Source organism: Eurosta solidaginis, chromosome 5, assembly GCF_040869045.1.
Source record: "Eurosta solidaginis isolate ZX-2024a chromosome 5, ASM4086904v1, whole genome shotgun sequence".
Classification (NCBI taxonomy): Eukaryota; Metazoa; Arthropoda; class Insecta; order Diptera; family Tephritidae; genus Eurosta; species Eurosta solidaginis.
The window spans coordinates 232,367,164-232,392,100 of record NC_090323.1 but is presented as its reverse complement, the minus strand read 5'-3'; the positions used below and the strand labels follow the sequence as shown (position 1 = coordinate 232,392,100).

Below are 24,937 nucleotides of genomic sequence, written 5' to 3'. Positions count from 1 at the left end.
ACAACACTTACAACTCAAGATCTTGCCTTAAGTATTAATGAGACTTTAATTTGTTATGGATTTAAACGTCTGTCCATCTTTCACATACTCGTAAAACTAGCCAATACCCGCGAGTCAGTCCGTACGAAGAAAATACAACAATAAACTATTGCGATATACCAATATATGATCTTGAAAACAGTACCGAGATCGTTTTGAATAGCCCCAACAAATCGCGAAATGTTCGCAGTCGGGGTGAACCTCTAACTATACCTGAAGACCCTTATCATCCTTCCCTGGAAACGAATTCGAAACAAATTCTTTGAGTAGCACTGTTTCTAAATATGACTCTAGTTTCAGATATGACTTTGAAAAGGCTAATTTTAGCTAACTTAATCAAACTTTATCTACAGTGGCTTGGCCCAAATACTGTGCAGATATTCACAAAAATGTTTCATACTTTTATACCATCATTTACGGTATTTTGGAAAAACACGTACCTAAGCGAAAACGTGTGTCTACCGAACCAGTGCAAATATGGTTCACTAAAGAGCTGAAGTCATCGTCTTCAAGATGAAAAGGAAAGTGACTTGCAATCCGAAAGCCTTCTATGATTTCATGAACTCCAAACGTAGGGTTAAAGGGCTTGCGTCTGCTTAAAATTACCACCAGGTTTGTCTAGTGACGATCAGGATATTGCTTATTTCTTTGCACAATTTTTCAGAGAAACCTATTCGGCTGAACTTAACTCTTTTTCAAACGAATATTCATTTCAAATTAAGTCATTAAACACAACTAATATTCCAGCAATATCTACTGATGAGGTTTTTTTTATATTTAACGTCTTTGAAGGAATTTTACAAGTACGGTACTGATTTAGTTCCCACTTGCTGTCTTAAAAAATACGCTGAACACATTTATCAGCCCCTAACTGATTTATTCCATCTGTCCCCAAAAAGCTGGGTTTTTCCTTCTGCTTGGAAAGAATCGTTTCTCTTACCCCTCCACAAAAGTGGCAGTAGGTCGTGTGTAGAAAACTATAGAGGAATTTCAAAGTTGTCGGCCATCCAAAAGTTGTTTGGAGCGATAATTACCAATGAGATAACGTTTTCCGATTCTACTTTGATTGCAGACCTGCAACACGGATTCTGTAAAGGCAAATCTACCATTACTAATCTACTTTAATTCACAACTCATGCTTCTAATGGATTTAGAGAAAATCTTCACACCGATTTTATTTATACTGATTTCAGTAAAGCATTTGACAAAGGAAGGATACTTATCTACAAGCTGCATCGGCTTGGCTTCCAACCTGATCTCACCCAGTGGATCTCGTCGTATATATTCGGTCGAATCCAACAAGTAATTTTTAAAAATACTCCTTCAGATTTCATTGATGTTCCCCCTGACGTCCCACAGGGCAGTCATCTCGGTACAATTCTGTTCTTTCTATTTATTAATGATATCTGTACCATAATAAAATATTCCAAAATCTTGATGTACGCTGATGATGTAAAACTTTTTGAATCTTATGCGTCTATCGAAGAACGTCCCTTGCTTCAGGCGGTTTTAAACTGCTTAGTTGCTTGGTGCAACGCAAACTCAATGCCGCTGAACCTCAATAAATGCAAATTCATGTGCCTCTCTCGAAGATCTTTGCCCGTACCCTCTTACGTAATTAATTATTTTGTCTTCTATCAGTAAACTAAATTGTTGACTTGGGAGTCACGATATATACTAAACTTAGTCTCCTTCCACCTTCATATTACTGGTACTGTCAACAAAGCTAGAGGTATTCTTTCATTCGTGAAACCGTGATCCAAAGAATTTAGTGACCCTTATGTAACTAAAGCACTTTTCACCACACACGTACTAGAATTCGGATCATTAGTTTGGAAGCCAAAATATCGAGTTCATGCATATAGACTTGAATCAGTACAAAAGCAATTTCTACTTTTCTCTTTAAGAAATTTTAAGTGGGACTCTGCGTATAATCTTCCCCCTTATACTAGTCGGTTGATGCTTATCAGTCTTCCAACTCTTGCGATTCGAAAGGAAATGCTAGGCGTAATACTTATGGCTAAACTACTGAATGGATTGATTTCTATCCCAATTCTTGAACGATGTAAACTTTAGCGTACCATCACGAGTGTAAAGACATTACAAAACCTCTTCTTTTGAGGCAGTGTAGAACTAATTTCGAGTTAAATGAACCCTTTCGGTGTTCGGTGTCATGCTTTTAATACTCATTCTAGTTCATTTGATATAACGGATTCACCTTTTACCGTAAAGCAAACTATCCTATCCTATCTTAACTCGTGACAAAAACAAATAAACATAAACATTTTACTTATTTAACAATGTAGTATATGTATAATTTCTAACTGTTATGTATAATACTCAGCTGATGATTTTTATTCTGTAGCTGAGCAGTTTTAGATCTCAACGCTTAACAAACCTCCGCCTATTAAGAACTCGGCAAAAACAAAACGCGGCCTTCGCGTCGGTTGGGTGGGCTTTGGAGGGTGTTAATCCGTTGGGTACTTTTTAAAATTTTTTTTTATTATTATTATTATTATTATTATTATTGTTATTATTATTATTTTTATTATTATTATTATTAATATTATTATTATTATTTTTTTGTTACGTGGAAGGAGGAAATGCTTTATGCACTAACCGGGTTGTTAAGCCTCGGTGCTACTCTCTGCAGCAGCGAGCCTCTCCGAGTGTAGGACTCCCTTTCTTTTTCTTCATGGGCTACCTACTAAAACCTCCTAACCTCCCACGGCCCGCGCATTTTCCGCACCTGGGACCGCGTTTAGCATAACTTCGGGTACGGAAGCGCGCTACGTGAGCTCTTTGGCTACTCTCACGTTATTGGGCTAAGCAACCATGTTGCCGTTTAGCGGGGAGGATATTCTTTGCATATCTGATGACCATGTCCCATCTGTCATTTCCGCAGGTCATTTTATGGATGACACTGCCCGGGGATAGGTCGCTAGTGGTACTTCCACTCTTCTTCGTTGCTGTGCGAAGTGATCGCATTCTAAAAAGGTGTGGCGTACGTCGTCTACGAGCCCACAGTATAAGCAATTCGGATTTTCAACCTTTCCCATCCTGTGGAGGTATTCCCGGAAGTAGCCGTGGCCACTTAAAAACTGTGTCAGGTAGAAGTCGACCTCTCCATGTGGCCGTTCTAACCATGGCTTCATCTCGGGAATCAGTTCCCTGGTCCACTTGCCTGCAGTACCGCAGCTCCATTGCGGAAGCGGAAGCAAGCAGCTTTCTTATACATGGCCTTGGCCCGCCTGTGTTTGCCATTAATCGACTTAAGTATCCTATGGTCTGTGCAGTGTTTTCGCAGGCTCCTTGAAAGTGTTCCGAGAAGGTTAGCTTGCTATCTAGCCTAACCCCAAGGTATTTCGTGGAGCTGCGTGTTTGTACTTGTTCTCCAACCATGATATTCATAATAGTGGGAATTCGTCTCTTGGTGAGGATTACGATCTCAGTTCTCGCTGTCGCGAGCTGAAGTCCATGGTCACTCATCCATCTATTTACACTGCGCATTACTTGGTTTAATTTAAGCTGCGCCATCTCGCAGCTCCGTGCTGTAATTACGGCAGCCACGTCGTCTGCAAAAACGACAAGAAAAGCACTTTCTGGCATATGCAAACGATGGAGGCTGTCATACGAAGCATTCCAGAGGTCGGGACTTAACACCGATCCCTGGGCTGCTCCGCCTGTTATCCTCACCTTTCTCTGACCTTGATTTGTTTCGTACGTGAGCCAGCGATCTTTTAGGTAGTCCCCTAATATGGCTAGTAGATAAGGAGGTACCTTGAAAGAGTGTTTCAGCGCATCGAGCATGTCCTTCCACCTGACGGAATTGAAGGCATTTTTCACGTCCAGCGTGACCAGTGAGACAACCGGCCTAGCTTGGTGGCACGCGGTTTCGGCTTTCCTTACCGCATTTATAACCTCGGCTATGGCATCTATTGTGGAGTGACCTTTCCGGAACCCATGCTGCCGATAGGACAGACCACCTCAATCTTCAATGTCTGCTATCAGCCGTTGTTTAAGGAGGCTTTCCATCATTTTCCCGGCCGTGTCGAACATGCATAATGGTCGGAAAGACGACGGGGAGTTCGGGTCTCCCTTGCCTTTCGGGATTAGCACGCGGTGCGCTGTCTTCCACCTTGTAGGAAAGATCCTGGCCTCCAAGCATTTGTTATACATATGCAGCAGCAACTCAGGACTGTTCTTAGCAGCCAGTCTTATTGCTTCAGCTGGTATCCCATCCTGTCCTGGCGCTTTACCGGGCTTCATTCTGTGTAGGGCCGCTTTTAGCTCACCTTCACTGAACGGCTGCTCGTCGTGGCCTTCGTAGGTGACGTAACAGAGAACCCTTTTTGCTCTTTTGTATGCCTCCGCATGTCCTAGCGCGTCAAGCCTGCTGCGTGCGCGGGTTGCCAGCCTTCGCTTTCTGTGGCATACCCTGCGCAGTTCGGCGATTTCGCTACTCCACCAGTGCACTTGTTTTTTACCTCTCCTAGGCCCTTTTCGTGGCATTGAGGTATTGCATGTGTGGTTCAGGCTTTACCGTAGCGTTCGCCGCTTCGACATTGTAGAAAAGCGGAGAACTTTGCAGCGTCAACCTTAGAGGCATCCCATTTTGTTTTCATACGGGGCGGTCTCCCTGTCCGACTTTTCCCTGAGTCATTAAGATGGAAGGTGATGTAGTTATGGTCACTACCCGTGAGATCCTCCATCACCCTCCATCCAGCCGCCTTTGACAGCAGGTTTTCCGATACTAATGTAATATCAGAGATCGAGTTTCCAAAGCCTGGTCGCCGATATGTGGGGGTCGTGCCTGTATTCAGAATGATCAATCCAAGTCGGGCAGCCATTTCTAGCGCTAGCCTTCCTCTGGAGTTAGTCTGGGGCATTCCCCACTCAACAGCCCTAGCATTTAAATCTCCAGCGACGACGACGTTACCGATTTCATCACGTAAATCGTCTTCGTGTAGTTCAAGCTTATTTTTAAACCCCTGAATTGGATCGTTTGAGGACAGGTAGCAGCACACTAGTGTGGTCTGCGCCACTGTTACGCGTACGTAGCCGTTTCCGAAAACACGGCTTCGTACGTGGGTGCCAGCGTCTACGATCCAGATCGCAGCAGCACCTGTTAAGTCTACGTGCCAGTCACTCCTGACTCTATAAGGTTCGCTGATGATGGCATAGCTGGCTCTGTTTTCAAGAACCAGTTGGTCCAGCAGACAATCGGCTAACCTGTTTCGGTTCAGGTTGCCTTGGATGAACCTGGTCACTTGCGCGCCTGTTTGGCCTTTGCGGCAGCGAGTGCCTCCCTGAAGGTGCTGCATGCTCCAGACCCGGGAAGGTGGTTGACCTTCACTGACTGGCATAAAAAGCACTTTTCGAGTTTCCGTGCAGGCCGAGGCCTGGTGGCCTCTCTGTCCGCACTTCCAGCAAGCACTTCTTCTATCAGGGCCTTTGCAGTCTGCTTTTTGGTGTCCGTAGCCTAGACACCTGAAGCATCGCTGCACGTCTACCCTCTGTCTAAGCCTGCATTGCAGCTAGCCGATACAGATCTTGCCCTTGGCTAGTAAAAGAACGCCAACAACTTCGTCCGCTTCAATGGCTGCCATCTCCTGTTCACGCTGGTTTGCCGAGAAAATAGACACACGGACCTGTCCCGTCATTTCCCTGCCAGCAGCTTTCCTAACAGCCTCGGCAAATTCTTCGGCGGTTGCCAGACAGTCCATGCCCAGCACCTCTATCCGCATTCGCCGTGTAAGCTGCTTGGTTTCGCCCGCTTCTCTAACAGCGCTTCCTATCGCTTGGATGAACGCTGATTTATCGCCGTAGCGTGCAGTTTCTATAAGTAAACTCCCGGATTTGGTTTCTCGGACGGAGCGTATGATGGTCCCTGTATCTTCAGGCCGAAGCTCGCCCCGGATGGCTCCTACGACTTCGGCGTAGTTCTTTCCCTGGGCTGGTCTAACTACGAAAGTTGCGGCCCGTCTGTTTCTGGGCTTGCCTTTTCTTTTTGCCTTCTTGGCTTACGCAGGTGGTGTCCTTTGTTCTTTCTCAGGGCGTGGTTTGGCTTTCCGGTTCCTTACGGTCGTCCAGGCCTCGCCCGAGATTTTCTCTCCAGAACCCTCATCGAACTTTTTCTTGGCCTCCGAGGCGCCCGGTTGCGAGCCAGAGTTCGCTCGTGCTCTTTTGTTCCCACGAGGCGCTTTCGGTTCGGTGTACTCTGCGCTTTCACCCTCTAATAAAGAGCGCATGCGACTCAGTGTCTCTTCAACTTGTGCCATGTCGTTCTTTATGTCCATCGACACATTTTTCTGTTTGGCCGCAGCAGCCTGCATGACTTGTCCTCCCCGGTGTTGCACCGCATACGGAGGTTTCCCGCCCGTAATTGCCGCCACCTTGCTGTCCAGGGGTAGATGGGGTGGCATCTACTTTCGTTCGCCGTGGGGTGTACCTGGCCATTGCTGACCTGTCACCTTGTTTCTCTGCTGGTGCTATTGTCGCATTGGTGGCGGCTTTTAACACCGGCGATCGGAGCACCTTGCTGCTCCTTTGAAAAAGGGTTACGCTGCTATATCTAACATCGTTACTTTTTCGCATTTCAATTGTTTGGCTCATTTCTTTTCAGTTGGGTCTCCGCTCCAAGCCGCTATCTCCGCCCGATGTGCAGTCGCCGTTTTAGATTCCCGTGGTTATCTTTGCATGTGCAGGGAGGCCACGCGAGTGTTGACACAGGTGCTTATGAGAGTCTGTGTTCAGAGCCAGAATCCGGGAATCCGGCGTAAGTCAGGAGTCATCTCAACTGAACCTGCACCGGCAACTTAATGGTGACGTGGCTTCGAACGTACTTGGAGACGAGACGGAGACGAAGACGATATTAGCCCACCAGCCGTTTCGACGAGGTGTCACCCTCGGCTACTAAAATGGTAGAATACCGTCCACGCCAGCCCATAGCAATCTTTTCCTTAACATTTTCCAGTTGTCGCCGTCAGGATCTTACTGGGCTCGATCCTGAGGATGCTTATTGAAGTTTTAGGGCGGCACCCACTCGCCCTGCCACCAAGATTCATTGGGTATGTGTGGCCTTTTGCGCCACGCCCTCCTCTATGGTCGCTCTTGGTCGGGGACTGCTTATTGGTTATTCGCAGCTTACCTACTAGAGGCCTTTCACGATCCGCCACCTTGTGACCCCGGTGGAGCCCTGAGCTCAGCCTCCACCATTGCCATTATTATTATTATTATTATTATTATTATTATTATTATTATTATTATTATTATTATTATTATTATTATTATTATTATTATTATTATTATTATTATTATTATTATTAATATTAATATTAAATAATCCGGAAACATTCCCAAACCATCCTAAAATTCTCCAGGAATGGTTCTGATAAAAATATTAAATAAATTCCGTTATTATTCCTAAAAAGACACGAAAACTATTCAAAAATAATCCAGTGCCAATTCCGAAACTATCCTGATCCAAATGTTAAAATGATGTTTATTTTATCAAAGTGACTCAGTAATTTTTACTTGGCTCACTGTTGTCTAAGTTAAGAACCAACCTTTCCATACCAATATGACTCAAATATTTGTATTTATCAACCGATTTTTAACCATTTACCAATTTTAGAAATAAAACCCCTCTTCTTTAATTAATAAACAATTTTTATTTAAGAAACAAGTTTTTTGGGTGAAAAAAAAACAAATATCCACAAAAATTCTAAAAAGTGCGTTGGCCATTTTAAAGAATGCAATTTTTCCGCCATGATATACAAGTCGCGCTTTGCGACTTTAGCGGCAGGGTGGGAAAATAAGGTGTTTTCGGCCCCACCGTCGGAAAGTTTAGCCCACACAATGAAACTTCTACTGAGGCTGATTGACTTTACGCGTGCTCGAAACATGGTCATATCCAGCACGAGGTTCATGCATACAAATATATGTACATCAAGCTACATGGCTGTCCCCCGATCGAAATACAAGTAATCAGATCGACCAAGTTGTGATAGACGGACGGCATGCCGCCAGTTTCTTAGATGTGCGCACGATCCGAGGACCTAACATCGACTCGGACCATTATTTCGTCGCAGCCAAAATACGCACCCGCTTCTGCGCGGCTAAAACCAAGGTACAAAAAACACAAGGAAAGTTACCCGCCGAAAGCCAGGAATCGCAACAGACTGCCAATTATTTCGCAACTCGACTCTCACACCTGCGCAGTGAGAGCACAAATCAACCCGATGGAATGCAGGAGCAGCGGGAGCATATCTCCAAAGCACTTCGTACTGCCGCCGAGGAAAAAATTTGTTACGGGCGTCCACGGAAAAACAACGCTGTGTACGCTACCGCGAGTTAAGAAGGAAAGCGAGACGCTTTTGGAGGAAGAAATAAGCAGAAGCAGAAAGGCGTGAATGCGAGGAGCTTGAGCTGCTAGCCACCAGGCTAATTCTGCGACAGACGAAAGTTTTAAGTTCGGGGCAAACTGCCGTAAGAGGAAAAACGGCGACCTTGTTACCAATGTCCATAGAGTAGTAAATTCCCCACACTCAATTATGACAAAATCAGAATAGCAATAAAATAAAGCTGTTTGGATAACTACTCGAATACGGGGGCGAGGACTGGGTAAAGCGCATGCATCTAATTCATCAATTGAAGGGCCAGGTCCCGTTGCCATAATCGTGCAGTCATCGGCATAGGAAACGATTGTAACTCCTTCTGGTTGGGAAGGGAGTTTTGGTATTTGATATGCAGAAATGGGGATAGGACACCACCCTGTGGTACACCCTGATTAATTGTCCTAGGTTTTGAGACGCTTGAGGAATTGAACCGACGCTTGCCGACCAATCAGATAATTTGCGGTCCATCTTTTCAGACGCAAAGTGTGAAGTTGCATTTTATTTTGCTGTGTTTATTTTGCGAGTTTTAAATTATAATATCTAAATTGTAATACTAGTTTGTGACAAAAATAAGTGCGAAAACCTAGAGTTCATTTTAATACAATTGATTTGCTTTGAAAAGTTAAGATTTTGTGAATTTTTAAAGTTTTGAATCAATTTCTTATTATTCATTTTGTGTTTGCCGAGTCATTGTGCATTTGTGCATTGTTTACTATATAGTTTGGCAGCTTAATTCGAGGTTATGTTGCGAATAGAGTGGAAGGCACTCGCAGGCCGTGAAAATAGGCACTCGAATGGAGTGGAATGAAGAACAGTAGGAAGACCAGAGTTGCATTGGATCAATCATTACTTACTTACTTAATTGGCGCTTAACCGTCTAAACGGTTATGGCCGTCCAACAAGGCGCGCCAGTCGCTCCTTCGCTCCGCCAACCGGCGCCAATTGGTCACACCAAGGGAGTTTAAATCGTCTTCCACCTGGTCCTTCCAACGGAGTGGGGGCCGCCCTCTACCTCTGCTTCCATAGGCGGGTTCCGATAGAAACACTTTCTTGGCCGGAGCATCATCTTTCATTCGCATAACATGGCCTAGCCAGCGCAGCCGCTGCGTTTTAATTCGCTGGACTATGTTGATGTCTGCGTATAGCTCGTACAGCTCATCATTGAATCTTCTTCGGTACTCGCCATCGCCAACGCGTAGAGGTCCATAAATCTTTCGAAGAACTTTTCTCTCGAACACTCCCAAAGCCGCTTCATCTGCTGTTGTCATGGTCCATGCTTCTGCCCCATATAGCAGGACGGGTACGATAAGTGACTTGTAGAGTATGATTTTCGTTCGCCGAGAGAGGACTTTACTTTTCAATTGCCTACCTAGTCCAAAGTAGCATTTATTGGCAAGATTGATTCTTCGCTGGATTTCAGTGCTGATGTTGTTGCTAATGTTGATGCTGGTTCCCAAATAAACGAAGTCTTTTACTATTTCGAAATTATGGCTGCCAACAGTAGCGTGGTTGCCAAGGCGCATATGCGCTGACTCTTTGCTCGATGACAGCAGGTACTTCGTTTTGTCCTCATTCACCATCAAACCCATCTTTACCGCTTCTTTTGCCAGCTTGGAGTAAGCAGAACTAACAGCGCGGGTGTTTAGGCCGATGATATCAATGTCATCAGCATATGCCAGTAATTGCACGCTTTTATAGTATATTGTTCCAGTGCGGTTAAGTTCTGCAGCTAGTATAATTTTCTCCAGCATCAAATTAAAGAAATCGCACGATAGGGGGTCACCCTGTCTGAAACCTCGTTTAGTTTCGAACGGCTCGGAGAGGTCCTTCCCAATTCTGACTGAGCTGATGGTGTTGCTCAACGTCATTTTGCACAGCCGTATAAGTTTTGCGGGGAAACCAAATTCAGACATAGCGGCATATAGGCAGCTCCTTTTCGTGCTGTCGAAGGCGGCTTTAAAGTCGACGAAGAGGTGATGTGTGTCGATTCTCTTTTCACGGGTTTTTTCCAAGATTTGGCGCATTGTGAAAATCTGGTCGATGGTAGATTTACCAGGTCTGAAGCCGCACTGATAAGGTCCAATCAGCCGGTTCACGGTGGGCTTCAATCTTTCGCACAATACACTTGAAAGGACCTTATATGCGATATTAAGAAGGCTGATTCCACGATAGTTGGTGCATTTTGCAGTATCCCCCTTCTTGTGGACTGGGCAAAGAACACTTAGATTCCAACCGTCGGGCATGCTTTCGTCCGCCCATATTTTGCTAAGAAGCTGCTGCATGCGCCTTACCAACTCCTCGCCGCCGAACTTGAATAGCTCCGCAGGCAATCCATCAGCGCCCACGGCCTTGTTGTTTTTCAATCTGGTTATTGCTATTCTAACTTCGTCATAATCGGGCGGGGGGACATATATTCCATCATCATCGATTGCGGGATCGGGTTCTTCATCTCTGCGCGGTGAATTGCTGCCTCCATTTAGGAGAGCAGAGAAGTGTTCCCTCCATAATCTAAGCACTCTCTGGACATCAGTTACAAGGTCGCCGTTTTCATTCCTACAGGAGTTTGCGCCGGTCTTAAAACCTTCCGTCTGTCGCCGTATTTTTTGGTAGAATTTTCGGGCGTTATTCCTGGTGGCTAGCAGCTCAAGCTCCTCGCACTCACGCCTTTCTGCTTCTGCTTTTTTCTTCCTGAAAAGGCGTCTCGCTTCCCTTTTCAACTCACGATAGCGTTCACACACTCCTCTTGTCGCGCTCGCTTTTAACGTAGCCCTGTAGGCAGCGTATTTTCTTTCGGTTGCAACGCGGCATTCTTCATCATACCAGTTGTTTTTTCGTGGCCGCCGGTAACCAATTTTTTCCTCGGCGGCAGTATGAAGTGCTTTGGAGATATGCTCCCACTGCTCCTGTATTCCTTCAGGATGAGTTGTGCCCTCAGAGAGCAGGTGTGAGAGTCGAGTTGCGAAATCATTGGCAGTCTGTTGTGATTGAAGCTTTTCGACGTCTAGCTTTCCTTGTGTTTTTTGTTCCTTGTTTTTAGCCGCGTTGAGGCGGGTGCGTATTTTGGCTGCAACGAGATAATGGTCCGAATCGATGTTAGGTCCTCGGATCGTTCGCACATCTAAAACACTGGAGGCATGCCGTCCGTCTATCACAACGTGATCGATCTGATTGCGAGTATTTCGATCAGGAGACAGCCATGTAGCTTGATGTATCTTTTTATGCATGAACCTTGTGCTTGATATGACCATGTTTCGAGCACCGGCAAAGTCAATCAGCCTCAGTCCGTTAGGAGAAGTTTCATTGTGTAGGCTGAACTTTCCGACTGTAGGGCCAAAAACACCTTCTTTGCCCACCCTGGCGTTAAAGTCGCCAAGCACGACTTTTATATCATGACGGGGGCAGTGCTCGTATGTGCGTTCTAATTGTTCATAAAAAGTGTCTTTCACCTCATCGTCTTTCTCCTCTGTCGGCGCATGGGCGCAGATGAATGATATATTAAAAATTTTTGCTTTTATTCGAATAGCGGCGAGACGCTCGTCCACAGGCGTGAACGCCAGCACTTGGCGACAAAGTCTCTCTTCCACCATGAATCCGACGCCGAAACTGCGCTTATTCGCATGGCCACTCCAATATATGTCACAATTTTTGATCTTCTTTCTTCCTTGCTTCGTCCAACGCATTTCTTGGATGGCGGTGATGTCAGATTTTGCTTTGACGAGGACATCAACCAGCCGGGCATCTGCACCAATCCCATTCAGGGAGCGGACGTTCCAGGTGCATGCCCTCAATTCATTGTCCTTCAAACGTTTGCCATGGTCGTCATCAATAGAGAGTGTATTTATCCGAGGCTTGTTGTTATATTTCATTGGAGTATGGTTTTACGTGGCGGGTCCCAAGCCCAGCGCACAACCCGCTCAGCGGGGGTGAAAATATTACTTGGCACGTTTATATAGCGAGCCGCTTGCTCCAAGACAGACGCCCGCTTGCAGCCGCACCTAGAGGTGTACAGACGCTGCCGATGAAATCTCCCCCGGCTAGCCCTTAAACCGATTATGTCAGAGTGGCCTAGCCAGGTTGTCGCCTTCTCACATTAGCTCACCGCTAAACGGGTGTTTAGCGGCTACCCAGAGGATACTTGGCCGCAAGCGACCGGCAGTAGTGAGCTGCTTGAACCGCATGCAAAAGAATCGCTCTGGCCATTCCCAGGTGAATGGCGGACAGAAGCTTTCCCCACTTTCGTGGACTTCTACACACGGCCCCACCCTCCGATCAATCATTGCATCAATATTAAAGATACATTTAGAAGAAATAATTAAATACTTGAGTATAAGCAAACATTTTAGTTCAATTACTGCAACTAACGTGTCCTAGATGCTATATATTCCAAAATTATAACATTTTATGTCTGTTTAAAAATTTAACTTGAATTTCCTTAAGATTTCCGTAATATGGCCATTAGTGATGTTTGTCTGTGTGTGCAAATTTTGAGCGATCAGCTGTTAGTTGCGCTACTTGGTAAAGTTTACAATGCATTTGTGTTTTTGTTGCAATTTTTGATTGGCACCTTTTCACCTTGCAATTGTTTTTGTGCGCACACTTTTTGTTTTTCTCGCAATTTACTGTCTTCGCAGCTGTTTGCGTCGCTTTTTAAGTGTCAAGTGACAGTGACTCTAAAACTGCTAGCTACCGCTAAGCTCCCAAACTTTCTGAGTTGCTTTATATATAACCTTTCTCATTCTCAGTGCTATTTCAACTGTTTTTTCTTTGTAATTTACAAACATATCTCTACCATTTCTATATTCTTATACTAGTTTCAATTTATGTAAGCGTCTAATGAGCTTACGTTTGTCCTACGTTGGAACTCTTCGAAGCAATAAAGCATGCATCGCACCCGAAATGAAAAACAGAAGAATAGGGCAGTTCTTTCCTCTAAATTTGGATTCCACAAAGACAACATTGCCATTTGTTCATACGTTTCTAAGAAAAACAAAGCAGTGATATTGCTATCAACGGTGCATTACGATAAGAAAGTTGAAGGCGCCAAGCAAAAACCAGCAGCAATAATGTATTATAACAAAAATAAAGTGGGTGTTGATGCTATGGACCAAATGCTAACCCGATACACTACAAAAAGGAAGACAAAGAGATGGACTCTTGTCTTTTTTTATAACATTGTGGATGTGATGGCGTTAGCAAGTTTTATTATATGCAAAGAAAATAATAGCTACACTAAATTAGACGCACGCAGAAAGTTTTTATTTAATTTATCCGAAATGTTAGTACTCCCACAAATCGAATGCAGACGCAACAATATACATGATATGAAGAATTCCGTTTGCCGATCTGCAATTGAAGCTATTTTGGGAGAATCTGAGGTATGTATGCAATAAATTTAATGGGAATAAATATATATAGCAAACATATTTTACATAAACTACGAAAAGAATTAAGAGAAACCCAAAGTGACACTTTAGAAAAGAAAAGGGACTGCAGCTTATGCCATTCTCAAGATAAACATCGTAGAAAAACAAGATTCTTTTGCCTGGATTGTGAAGAAGCTGTTTGCCAGCAACACTCAAAATGCTATTACATATGTTTTTAGTCCACAAAAACAAACTAATTTTAATTTAAATATTTTATTTTATTGATAGAATGCCTTATATAAGTTTTCAAGATGTTATTTAAAAAAAAATAAAGTGCAGTTTCAACAAATTTATTTTAAATTTTCTTTGGGGTCCAGCCAGAACCATGGGTACTCAATATGACAATACAGGTATCCGTCAAAATGAGGGTTAAGTTGACATGTGAACAAATAAAGGGAACACTTAATTAGTCTTATCTGTTTTCAAGCTGGTAATATTCCGCCATACACTGCTACAAAACCAGAGTGTGGATCAGTGCACTAAATTTTCAGCAAGAACAATTGCAACTTAAGTGATGTCAGCCCAATCAAGATCTTGCCGTAAGTATTAATGAGACGTCAATTTTTTATGGATTTAAACGTCTGTTCATCTTTCACAGATTCGCACGAAGAAAATAAAATGCAAAACTAATGCGATATACCAATATATGATCTTGAAAACAGTACCGAGAATGTCCAGAAAATAATCTTTGAATAGTCCCAAAGCATTGCATGCCATTCTACACATCTCGCCTGCAGACCTAACGGCCAAAAACATCGCGATAGCAACTGCAACAAGGCTTACGGCCTCGGGGCAGCTGGAGTGCAGTCCTTATGGCCACAGCAGTATAGCGCCATCTAATACGGGGCAAACGGAATATATGGTCCGGTGTCTGAGCTTCGAAAGAGGTATTGGGCCACAATTGTGCCGGAGGGTTGGTGCCGGCGTGCAGAAATGGCAGAATATACTATACACGTGTATACAGATGGTTCCAAATAAATCGAAAGGGTTGGCTCTGCGGTTTACTGTGTCGACCCAGAAATAAGTAGATCCTACAGGCTGCCAGATTACTACAGCGTTTTTCAAGCGGAAATAATGGCAGCGAAAATTCTGGAAACTGCTGTCTATTTATACATATATTGATAGTCTGGCTGCGATTAAGGCAATAATCTCATACAGTACTTCATCAAGAAGTGTTCTGGAATGCAAAGAAGTATTAGAAGGACTTCGCTCAGGCCGGACCACAAATATTTACTGTGTTTCCAGCCATAAAGGTAAAGAAGGTAATAAAAGGACCGATGAGTTGGTAAAGGAGGGTGCAACACTCCCCAAGTCGACGATAGACGTTCCATTCCATTTGGGAGAAATCAAAGGAGACATATGATCAATCAAGCAGGAAAGGCGTGGACAAAAGCGCGGGGCTGCAAAATTTCTACGATCATGTGTAAAGCCTACGATATTAGACTCAGGCTCATATCTCTGAAGGGAGAAGACTTAAGGCTCACGATGGGCATACTGACTGGACACTGGCTCCTGCATCACATGCTTATAAGTTAGGCCTCGTCAGAAACAGCGAGTGTAGGAAGTGTGAGCTGCAGAGAGAAACGGTTGAGCACTTTCAGTGTTCATGTACTGCGCTCGCCAGGTCAAGGCTCCAGCTATTAGGGACGGCATAGATGCCATATCTTGAGGCTGCAATTAAGCTGGGTCCTAGAAAACTGCTAGTATAGACGGATTTATTCTATAACATAAATCTAGGCACCTGTTTGGAGTTCTTCCGTTTGGCAACACTATGGGCACATTCAATTTATGTGAGGTATTTATTGATCGGCCAGTTCAACCTAACCTAACCAACAATTGCGAAATGTTCGCACTCGCGGAAATAACCACACAGTGATAAGTAGAAAGAATGACATGTTGCATGTTTTAAAAAGGTAGGCTCCAATACTCCCCAGAATTACTTTTTTATTTAAATGATTTTGAAATAGCTCCATTTACTTTGCACACAGAGTGTACTAATTTTGGTAGCATAACGGGCATACACGAATCGAGATAAATATAGACTTCCGTATATCAACATGCTGAGGATGAAAAAGGGAATAGGTTTAGCCATCTCCATCCAACCATCCGGTCGGTGCACATGATAACTTGAGTAAATCTCGAGAATAAAATATTGCAATTTGGTATATGGGTTATTTGGCTCTTATCTGCCATCGCTATTAAAAATGAGGGAAATCGGATGGTAACCACGCCCACTTTTTACCTATATAACATTTTGGAAACCACATAAAACCTGATTAATTTTAAATAATTCATCTAGAACGCTAAAATTTGATGTGTGAACTGATATTGAAACTCTTTATTTTTCATGAAAATGGGCGTGGCACCGCCACTTGTGATAAGATCAATTTTACAAATATTACTAATCATAAATCAAAAACCGTTAACCCTAACATAACAACATTTTGCAAAGAGGTTGCCTTTACTATAAAGAATCCTTCGAAGAAAAACTAACGAAATCGGTCAAGAACCACACCCAATTCGATATCAAAGATTTTTAAACTGGTCGTGAACGAATAAAATAAGCTATATTTTTGCAAAAAAGAGCTTTATATCAATGGTTTTACATGCGGAATTATAACCAGAATATGGAAGAAATTTTAATTTTTGAAAATAGGTGTGGCGCCGCCCCTTTTATGACCAAACAATTTTCTATGTTTCGGGAGCCATAACTCGATGAAAAATTAACGGATCGTAATAAGATTGGGTGGACATACCTTCCTTATAGCAGGAAATATTTCTCTAAAAAACGAGATCGGTCTAGAACCACGCCCATATTTATATAAAAGACTTTTAAGATGGTCGTAGACTAGAATAATATGTTATATATTAGCGAAAAATAGTTTGGTGTCAGTGATATTTCACTTATCAAGTTTTATTGAAAGAAGAAATTAGGAGACATTTTTTTAATGAGCGGTGCCACGCCCCTATTCCGATCAGACATTACACAAGATTTCCATAGCCCAAAAAAAAATAAATGCATCGTTACAAAATTCGAAAAAGTTAATTTATCTGAAATCAACTGTACAATTCAAACCACGCTGAATATAAAATATTCGACTACACTCAAACTTAGGCACATTTATTTGCTTTTTGTTTTTTAATTAGCTGAACAAACATATTTTGTTCTATCAAAATAACAAATTAAACGTACATACATATCTATTGATATTCTAACGAAATGAAATTACGCATTTTGCTATGCTTTTTTTGAGACAAAATTTGTTTGTTTATGTATGTATGGGCGAATCCCAAAAAAGGTCCATCACGAACCGAAAATCAAAAGTGGTCAGACCTTATTTGTATCACTTGGGATTAAAGGTCAAATATGTGTATGATGTGGAAATCAAATAGTTTATTCTTTCCCCTCATAATGGACAGAGAAATATGATTTTAAAGAAAGGCTTCATTGGGTTTGCAAATTTGGATATTTTACTAACAAAATATAAAATTCTTTCTTCATATTGTTGCGCTGTTAAACCCATATCTATATTTTTGCTATTAATAAAACTTTGTCTAGACTTTTATTTAGCATTAAAAAACTTTGAAAAGCAGAGGATTTATAAATTGATCATGCCTTTATCCTTATTATTTTGCTAGTAAGGAAACGTCGACTTTAAATTAAAAAAGCTTTCAGATGTTAAATAGGTCTGTTTACTACAATTTTTCCGGAAAGTTAGGGTAACATTATTTATTGGTGTTTCAAATTTGTCAAGTCCATTAACTCTCTTCCTTTAGTTGATCCATATAATGGCAAATAACTTTATTTCTGTTTAGCCAACGAACAAATCTTTTATGTGTCAGAAAGAAGGCATTTTGCACCTTCAGCAGAGTATAAAATATTTATTGATTCTTAGAGATGTTAGAGAAATCTTACAAAATATGACGAAAATTTGAATTGTTGTATCTCTTTTTTAATTTATTTATACAAAGGATTATCTGAGAAAATCTAAAATCTGCTTTTATTTTAACAATATATGAATTTTAAAGAATAATGTAGGCTTTAATGGTGTATTCAACAATTTCATATGAAGATGCAAAAGGAAGCAGTACAAATTTGCTTGCATTTTTCTTGTGAATGTTATCTGCTTGTAAAAAAATATATAAAAATTTGTCGACGCAGATTTTGTTTACCCTACTAGACCTAAAACGTAATGCCTCACAAAGAATATATTTTCAATGTCATTAGTGTGTCGCGCCCGTAATTTTACGAATTTAAAAAAGATATTTCAGATTTCGAAAATATACGGACATTGGGTCTTTATTTCACCTTCTCTCTCTCATCTAGGGAATGTAAAACCTCTCCTTGGCTTCTTTAAGTGTTGCATACTTTCACAAGCATTAAAAAATTATATCTATTCCTTGTCGCGCCCGAATCTCGTCATATATGGTTGTTGCTTCAAATATTGTAATATCCACTCAGTCCGCTGCTCATTTTCTCTTTTATACAGTTTTAAGTTCGTGCGAATGTTGCGCCCGTTACCAAGGACTTGTCCATATGTATTTGTAAGGTTGAATTGCGTTATTAAGTTGACATGTGAACAAACAAAGGGAACACTTAATTAGTCTATTCTATTTTCAAGCTGGTAATATTTCGTCGTACATTGCTACAGAACCAGAGTGCGGAGCAGTGCACTAATTTTCAGCAACCGCACTTACAACTCAAGATCTTGCCTTAAGTATTAATGAGACGTTAATTTGATATGGATTTAAACGTCTGTTCATCTTTCACATACTCGTAAAACTAGCCAATACCCGCGAGTCAGTCCGTACGAAGAGAATATAACATAAAACTATTGGGATATACCAATGTATGATCTTTAAAATAGTACTGAGAACGTTTTTGAATAGTCCCAACAAATGGCGAAATGTTCGCGGTCGGGGTGAACCTCTAACTGTACCTAAAGACCCTTACCATCCTTTCCTGGAAATATCATATGATTTCGGAACAAATTCTTTGAGTAGCGCTGTTTCTAAATATGACTCTAGTTTCAGATATGACTTTGCAAAAGCTAATTGTGTCTACCGAACCAATCCAAATATGGTTCTCTAAAGAGCTGAAATCATCGTTTGCAAGATGAAAAGGAAAATAACTTGCAATCCGAAAGCCTTCTATGATTTCGTGAACTCTAAACGTAGGGTTAAAGGGTTTCCGTCTGCTTAAAATTACCACCAGTTTTGTATAGTGACGATCAAGATATTGCTTATTTCTTTGCACAATTTTTCAGAGAAAAATATTCCGCTGAACATAAATTAAGTCACTTAACAATCAATATTGCAGCAATGATGGGGGATTTTTATATTTAACGTCTTTGAAGGAATTTTACAAGTACTGTCGTGATTTAGTTCCCACTTGCCTTCTTAAAAAATGCGCTGAACACATTTATCAGCCCCTAACTGATTTATTCAATATGTCCCAAAAAAGTTGGGTTTTTCCTTCTGCCTGGAAAGAATCTTTTCTCTTACCCCTCCAAAAAAGTGGCAGTAGGTCAGTTGTAGTTGTTTGAAGCTACAGTTACCAATCAGATAACTTTTTCCAATTCTACTTTGATTGCAGACCTGCAACACTGATTCTGTAAAGGCAAATCTACCATTACTAATCTACTTGAATTCACAACTCATGTTCCTAATGGATTTAGAGATTATCTTCACACCGATGTTATTTATACTGATTTCAGTAAAGCATTTAACAAACTCCTTACTTATCTACAAGCTGGATCGGCTTGGCTGCCAACCTGATCTCACCCAGTGGATCTCTTCGTATCTCTGCGGTCGAACGCAACAAGTAATATTTAAAAGTACTCCTTCAGATGTCATTAATGTTCCCTCTGGGGTCCCACAGGGCAGTCATCTCGGTCCAATTCTGTTCTTTCTATTTACTAATGATATCTGTACCATAATAAAGTATTCCAAAATCTTAATGTATGCTGATGATGTTAAACCTTTTAAATCTTATGCGTCTATCGAAGAACGTCCCTTGCTTCAGGCGGATTTAAACTGCTTAGTTAGTAGTTAATTTTGTCTTCTATCAGTAAACTATTTTATGGACTTAGGAGTCACGATATATAATATACTTAGTTTCAACCTTCATATTAATGGTACTCTGAATAAAGCTATAACAGTTATTGAATTCGTTAAACGGTGATCCAGAGAATTTAGTGACCCTTATGTATGTAACTAAAGCACTTTTCACCACTGTAGTTAGACCAATACTAGAATGCGGATCATTAGTTTGGAATCCAAAATATCGAGTTCCCGTAGATAGACTTGAAGGAGTACAAAAGCATTTTATACTTTTGTCTTTAAGAAATTTTCAATGGGACTCTGCGTATAATCTTCCCCCTTATACTAGTCGGTTGAAGCTTATCAATCTTCCAACTCTTGCAAGTCGTAGAGAAATGCTAGGCATAATATTTATGGCTAAACTACTGAATGGATTGATTTCTAGCCCAATTCTCTTGAACGAAGTGAACTTTAACGTGCGATCACGATTGTTAAGACATTACAAACCTCTTCTTTTGAGTGTTTGTGTCATGATTTTAATATTATTTCTAGTTCATTTGATATAACGGATTCACCTCTTACCATAAAGAAAACTTTCCTATCCTATCTTAACTCATGACAAAAACAAACAAGTAAGGAAGGCTAAGTTCGGGTGTAACCGAACATTACATACTCAGTTGAGAGCTATGGAGACAAAATAAGGAAAATCACCATGTAGGAAAATGAACCTAGCGTAACCCTGGAATGTAGTTGTATGACATGTGTATCAAATGGAAGGTATTAAAGAGTATTTTAAGAGAGAGTAGGCCATAGTTCTATGGATGGACGCCATTTAGGGATATCGCCATAAAGGTGGACCAGGGCTGACTCTAGAATGTGTTTGTACGATATGGGTATCAAATGAAAGGTGATAATGAGTATTTTAAAAGGGAATGGGCTTTAGTTCTATAGGTGAACGCCTTTTCGAGAAATCCCCATAAAGGTGGACCAGGGGTGACTCTAGAATATGTTTGTACGATATGGGTATCAAATGAAAGATGGTAATGAGTATTTTGAAAAGGAGTGATCCTTAGTTCCCTAGGTGGACGCCGTTTCGAGATATCGCCATAAAGGTGGACCAGGAGTGTCTCTAGTTGTGCGATATGGGAATCAAATGAAAGGTGTTACTGAGCGTTTTAAGAGGGAGTGGGCATTAGGTCTATAGGTGGACGCCTTTTCGAAATGTCGCCATTAGGGTGGGCCAGGGGTGACTCTAGAATGTGTTTGTACGATATGGGTATCAAACGAAAGGTGTTACTGAGCATTTTAAGAGGGAGTGGGCATTAGGTCCATAGGTGGACGCCTTTTCGAGATATCGCCATTAGGGTGGGCCAGGGGTGACTCTGGAATGTGTTTGTACGATATGGGTATCAAATGAAAGGTGGTAATGAGTATTTTAAAAGGGAGCAATCCTTAGTTCTATAAGTGGACGCCTTTTCGAGATATCGCCATAAAGGTGGACCAAGGGTGACTCTAGAATGTTTTTACGATATGGGTATCAAACGAAAGGTGTTACTGAGCATTTTAAGAGGGAGTGGGCACTAGGTCTATAGGTGGACGCCTTTTCGAGATATCGCCATTAGGGTGGGCCAGGGGTGACTCTAGAATGTTTGTACGATATGGGTATCAAACGAAAGGTGTTACTGAGCATTTTAAGAGAAAGTGGGCATTAGGTCTATAGGTGGGCGCCTTTTCGTGATATCGCCATTAGGGTGGGCCAGGGTGACTCTAGAATGTGTTTGTACGATATGGGTATCAAATGAAAGGTGGTAATAAGTATTTTAAAAGGGAGTAATCCTCAGTTCTATAGGTGGACGCCTTTTCGAGATATCGCCATAAAGGTTGACCAAGGGTGACTCTAGAATGTTTGTACGATATGGGTATCAAACGAAAGGTGTTACTGAGCATTTTAAGAGGGAGTGGGCATTAGGTCTATAGGTGGACGCCTTTTCGAGATATCGCCATTAGGGTGGGCCAGGGGTGACTCTAGAATGTTTGTACGATATGGGTATCAAAGGAAAGGTGTTACTGAGCATTTTAAGAGGGAGTGGACATTAGGTCTATAGGTGGACGCCTTTTCGAGATATCGCCATTAGGGTGGGCCACGGGTGACTCTAGAATGTTTTTACGATATGGGTATCAAACGAAAGGTGTTACTGAGCATTTTAAGAGGGAGTGGGCATTAGGTCTATAGGTGCACGCCTTTTCGAGAAATCGCCATTAGGGTGGACCAGGGTTGACTCTAGAATGTGTTTGTACGATATGGATATCAAATTAGAGGTATTGATGAGGGTTTTAAAAGCGAGTGGCCCTTAGATATATATGTGAAGGCGTTCTCGCGATATCGACCAAATGTGGATCAGGTGATCCAGAAAATCATCTGTCGGGTACTGCTAATTTATTTATATATTCAATAACACTAACAGTATTCCTGCCAAGATTCCAAGGGCTGTTGATTTCGCCTTGTAGAACGTTTTCATTTTCTTCTACTTAATATGGTAGGTGTCACACCCATTTTACAAAGTTTTTTCCAAAGTTATATTTTGAGCCAATAAACCAATCCAGTTACCATGCTTCATCCCTTTTTTCGTACTTGGTATAGAATTATGGCATTTTTTTAATTTTTCGTAATTTTCGATATCGATAAAGTGGGCGTGGTTATGGTCGGATTTCGGCCATTTTTTATACCAAGATAAAGTGAGTTCAGATAAGTACGTGGGCTAAGTTTAGTAAAGATATATCGGTTTTTGCTCAAGTTATTGTGTTAACGGCCGAGCGGAAGGACAGACGGAGGACTGTGTATAAAAACTGGGCGTGGCTTCCACCGATTTCGTCCATTTTCACAGAGAACAGTTAACGTCATAGAATCAATGCTCCTACCAAATTTCAAAAGGATTGGTAAATTTTTGTTCGACTTATGGCATTAAAAGTATTCTAGACACACTAAATGAAAATGGGCGGAGCCACGCCGATTTTGAAATTTTCTTTTATTTTTGTATTTTGTTGCATCATATCATTACTGGAGTTGAATTTTGACTTAATTTACTTATATACAGTAAAGATATTAAATTTTTTGTTAAAATTTGTATTTAAAAAAAATTTTTTTTAAAAAGTGGGCGTGTTCTTCATCCAATTTTGCTGATTTTTATTTAGCACATATAAAGCAATAGTAGTAACGCTCCTGCCAAATTTCATCATGATATCTTCAACGACTGCCAAATTACAGCTTGCAAAACTTTTAAATTACCTTCTTGTAAAAGTGGGCGGTGCCACGCCCATTGTCCAAAATCTTACTAATTTTCTATTCTGCGTCATAACGTCAACCCATCTACCAAGTTTCATCGCTTTAACCGCCTTTGGCAATGAATTATCGCATTTTTTCGGTTTTTCGAAATTTTCGATATCGAAAAAGTGGGCGTGGTTATAGTCCGATATCGTTCATTTTAAATAGCGATCTGAGATGAGCGCTCAGAAACCTACATACCAAATTTCATCAAGATACCTCAAAATTTACTCAAGTTGTCGTGTTAACGGACGGACGGACGGGCGGACATGGCTCAAACAAATGTTTTCTGGATCCTGATTATTTTGATATATGGAAGTCTATATCTATCTCGATTCCTTTATATATGTACAACCAACCGTTATCCAATCAAACTTAATATACTCTGTGAGCTTTGCTCAACTGAGTATAATAAAAACAAGTAAGAACGGGACTGTCTTCGGCTGTGCCGAAAACTTCATACCTTTCATGAATGGGGCTGAACAATAATCTTATCCCGCTCGTAATCTCCGAATAATCGGATGTATAAGATAAGAAATATATAGTGAACAGATCTACATACCTTAACGATTTTTAAGATAAATATAAAATAAAAAATAGGTAGGTACTTTGTGTGAGGATCCAAAGTTTCAGGTTTTTTGTGGTCTGCGTGTAAAAACTATGACTACGAATCACGTATTTCAACAATATATGACGTAAGCGTAACTATTTGATGAAATTTGATGAATTTTGAAGCTTCTAGCCGTAAAAAGGGGAAAAAATTACAGTTTATATGAAGTATATAATATATATACCACCGATCTCTATGATTTTTTCAGACAACAATATATGCTATATACGTAAGCAATCGGTGAAATTTGAAGCTTATAGCTGTTAAAATGGGGTAGAAAGTGCGAAAAGTTTCTTATCTGAACAATCGGTTGTATGAGATATATACTATATATACAACCGATCTCTATGATTTTTGCAGACAACAATATATGTTATATACGTAAGCAATCGGTGAAATTTGAAGCTTATAGCTGTTAAAATGGGGTAGAAATTGCGAAAAGTTTCTTATCTGAACAATCGGTTGTATGAAATATATACTATATATACAACCGATCTCTATGATTTTTTCAGACAACAATATATGCTGTATACGTAAGTATTTGGTGAAATTTGAATCTTCTAGCTGTTAAAATGGGGCTAAAATTTGCGAAAATATATATATATATATATATATACTGTATATATATACTATATATACCACCATATATATACTATATATACCACCGATCTTTATGATTTTTTCAGACAACAATATATGCTATATACGTAAGCATTCGTTGAAATTTGAAGCCTCTAGCTCTTAAAATGGGGCAGTAATTACGAAAAGTTCCTTATCTGAACAATCGGTTGTGGGAGATATATACTATATATACGACCGATCTCGTCAATTTTTTCAGGCAACAATACGTGCAATATACGAAAGTATATGGTGAAGTTTGAAGCTTCAATCTGTTAAATTGGGTAAGATATTACAAAAATCCTCTTTTTCTGAAAAATCGGTTGTATGGAGGATATATGCTATATATATATAATACACCCGCTCACCAAATTTTATCAAGATATCTCAAAAATTGAGGGACTAGTTTGCATACAAACAGACAGACGGACAGACGGACATGGCTAAATCAACTCAGCTCTTCAACCTGATTATTTCGGTATAC

The 24,937-nt window shown here is 41.0% G+C and overlaps 1 long non-coding RNA gene across 1 annotated transcript in view; it reads left to right on the top strand.

Annotated features, from left to right (window-relative positions):
- The window catches only part of LOC137251889 (uncharacterized), a 41,663-nt gene extending 27,639 nt beyond the window's left edge, over window positions 1-14,024 (top strand). The window contains exons 2-3 of the long non-coding RNA XR_010953385.1: window positions 13,250-13,813; window positions 13,883-14,024. This is a non-coding gene — a long non-coding RNA (uncharacterized lncRNA). The remainder of the gene's footprint in view (window positions 1-13,249; window positions 13,814-13,882) is intronic.
- Window positions 14,025-24,937: the final 10,913 nt, after the last annotated feature.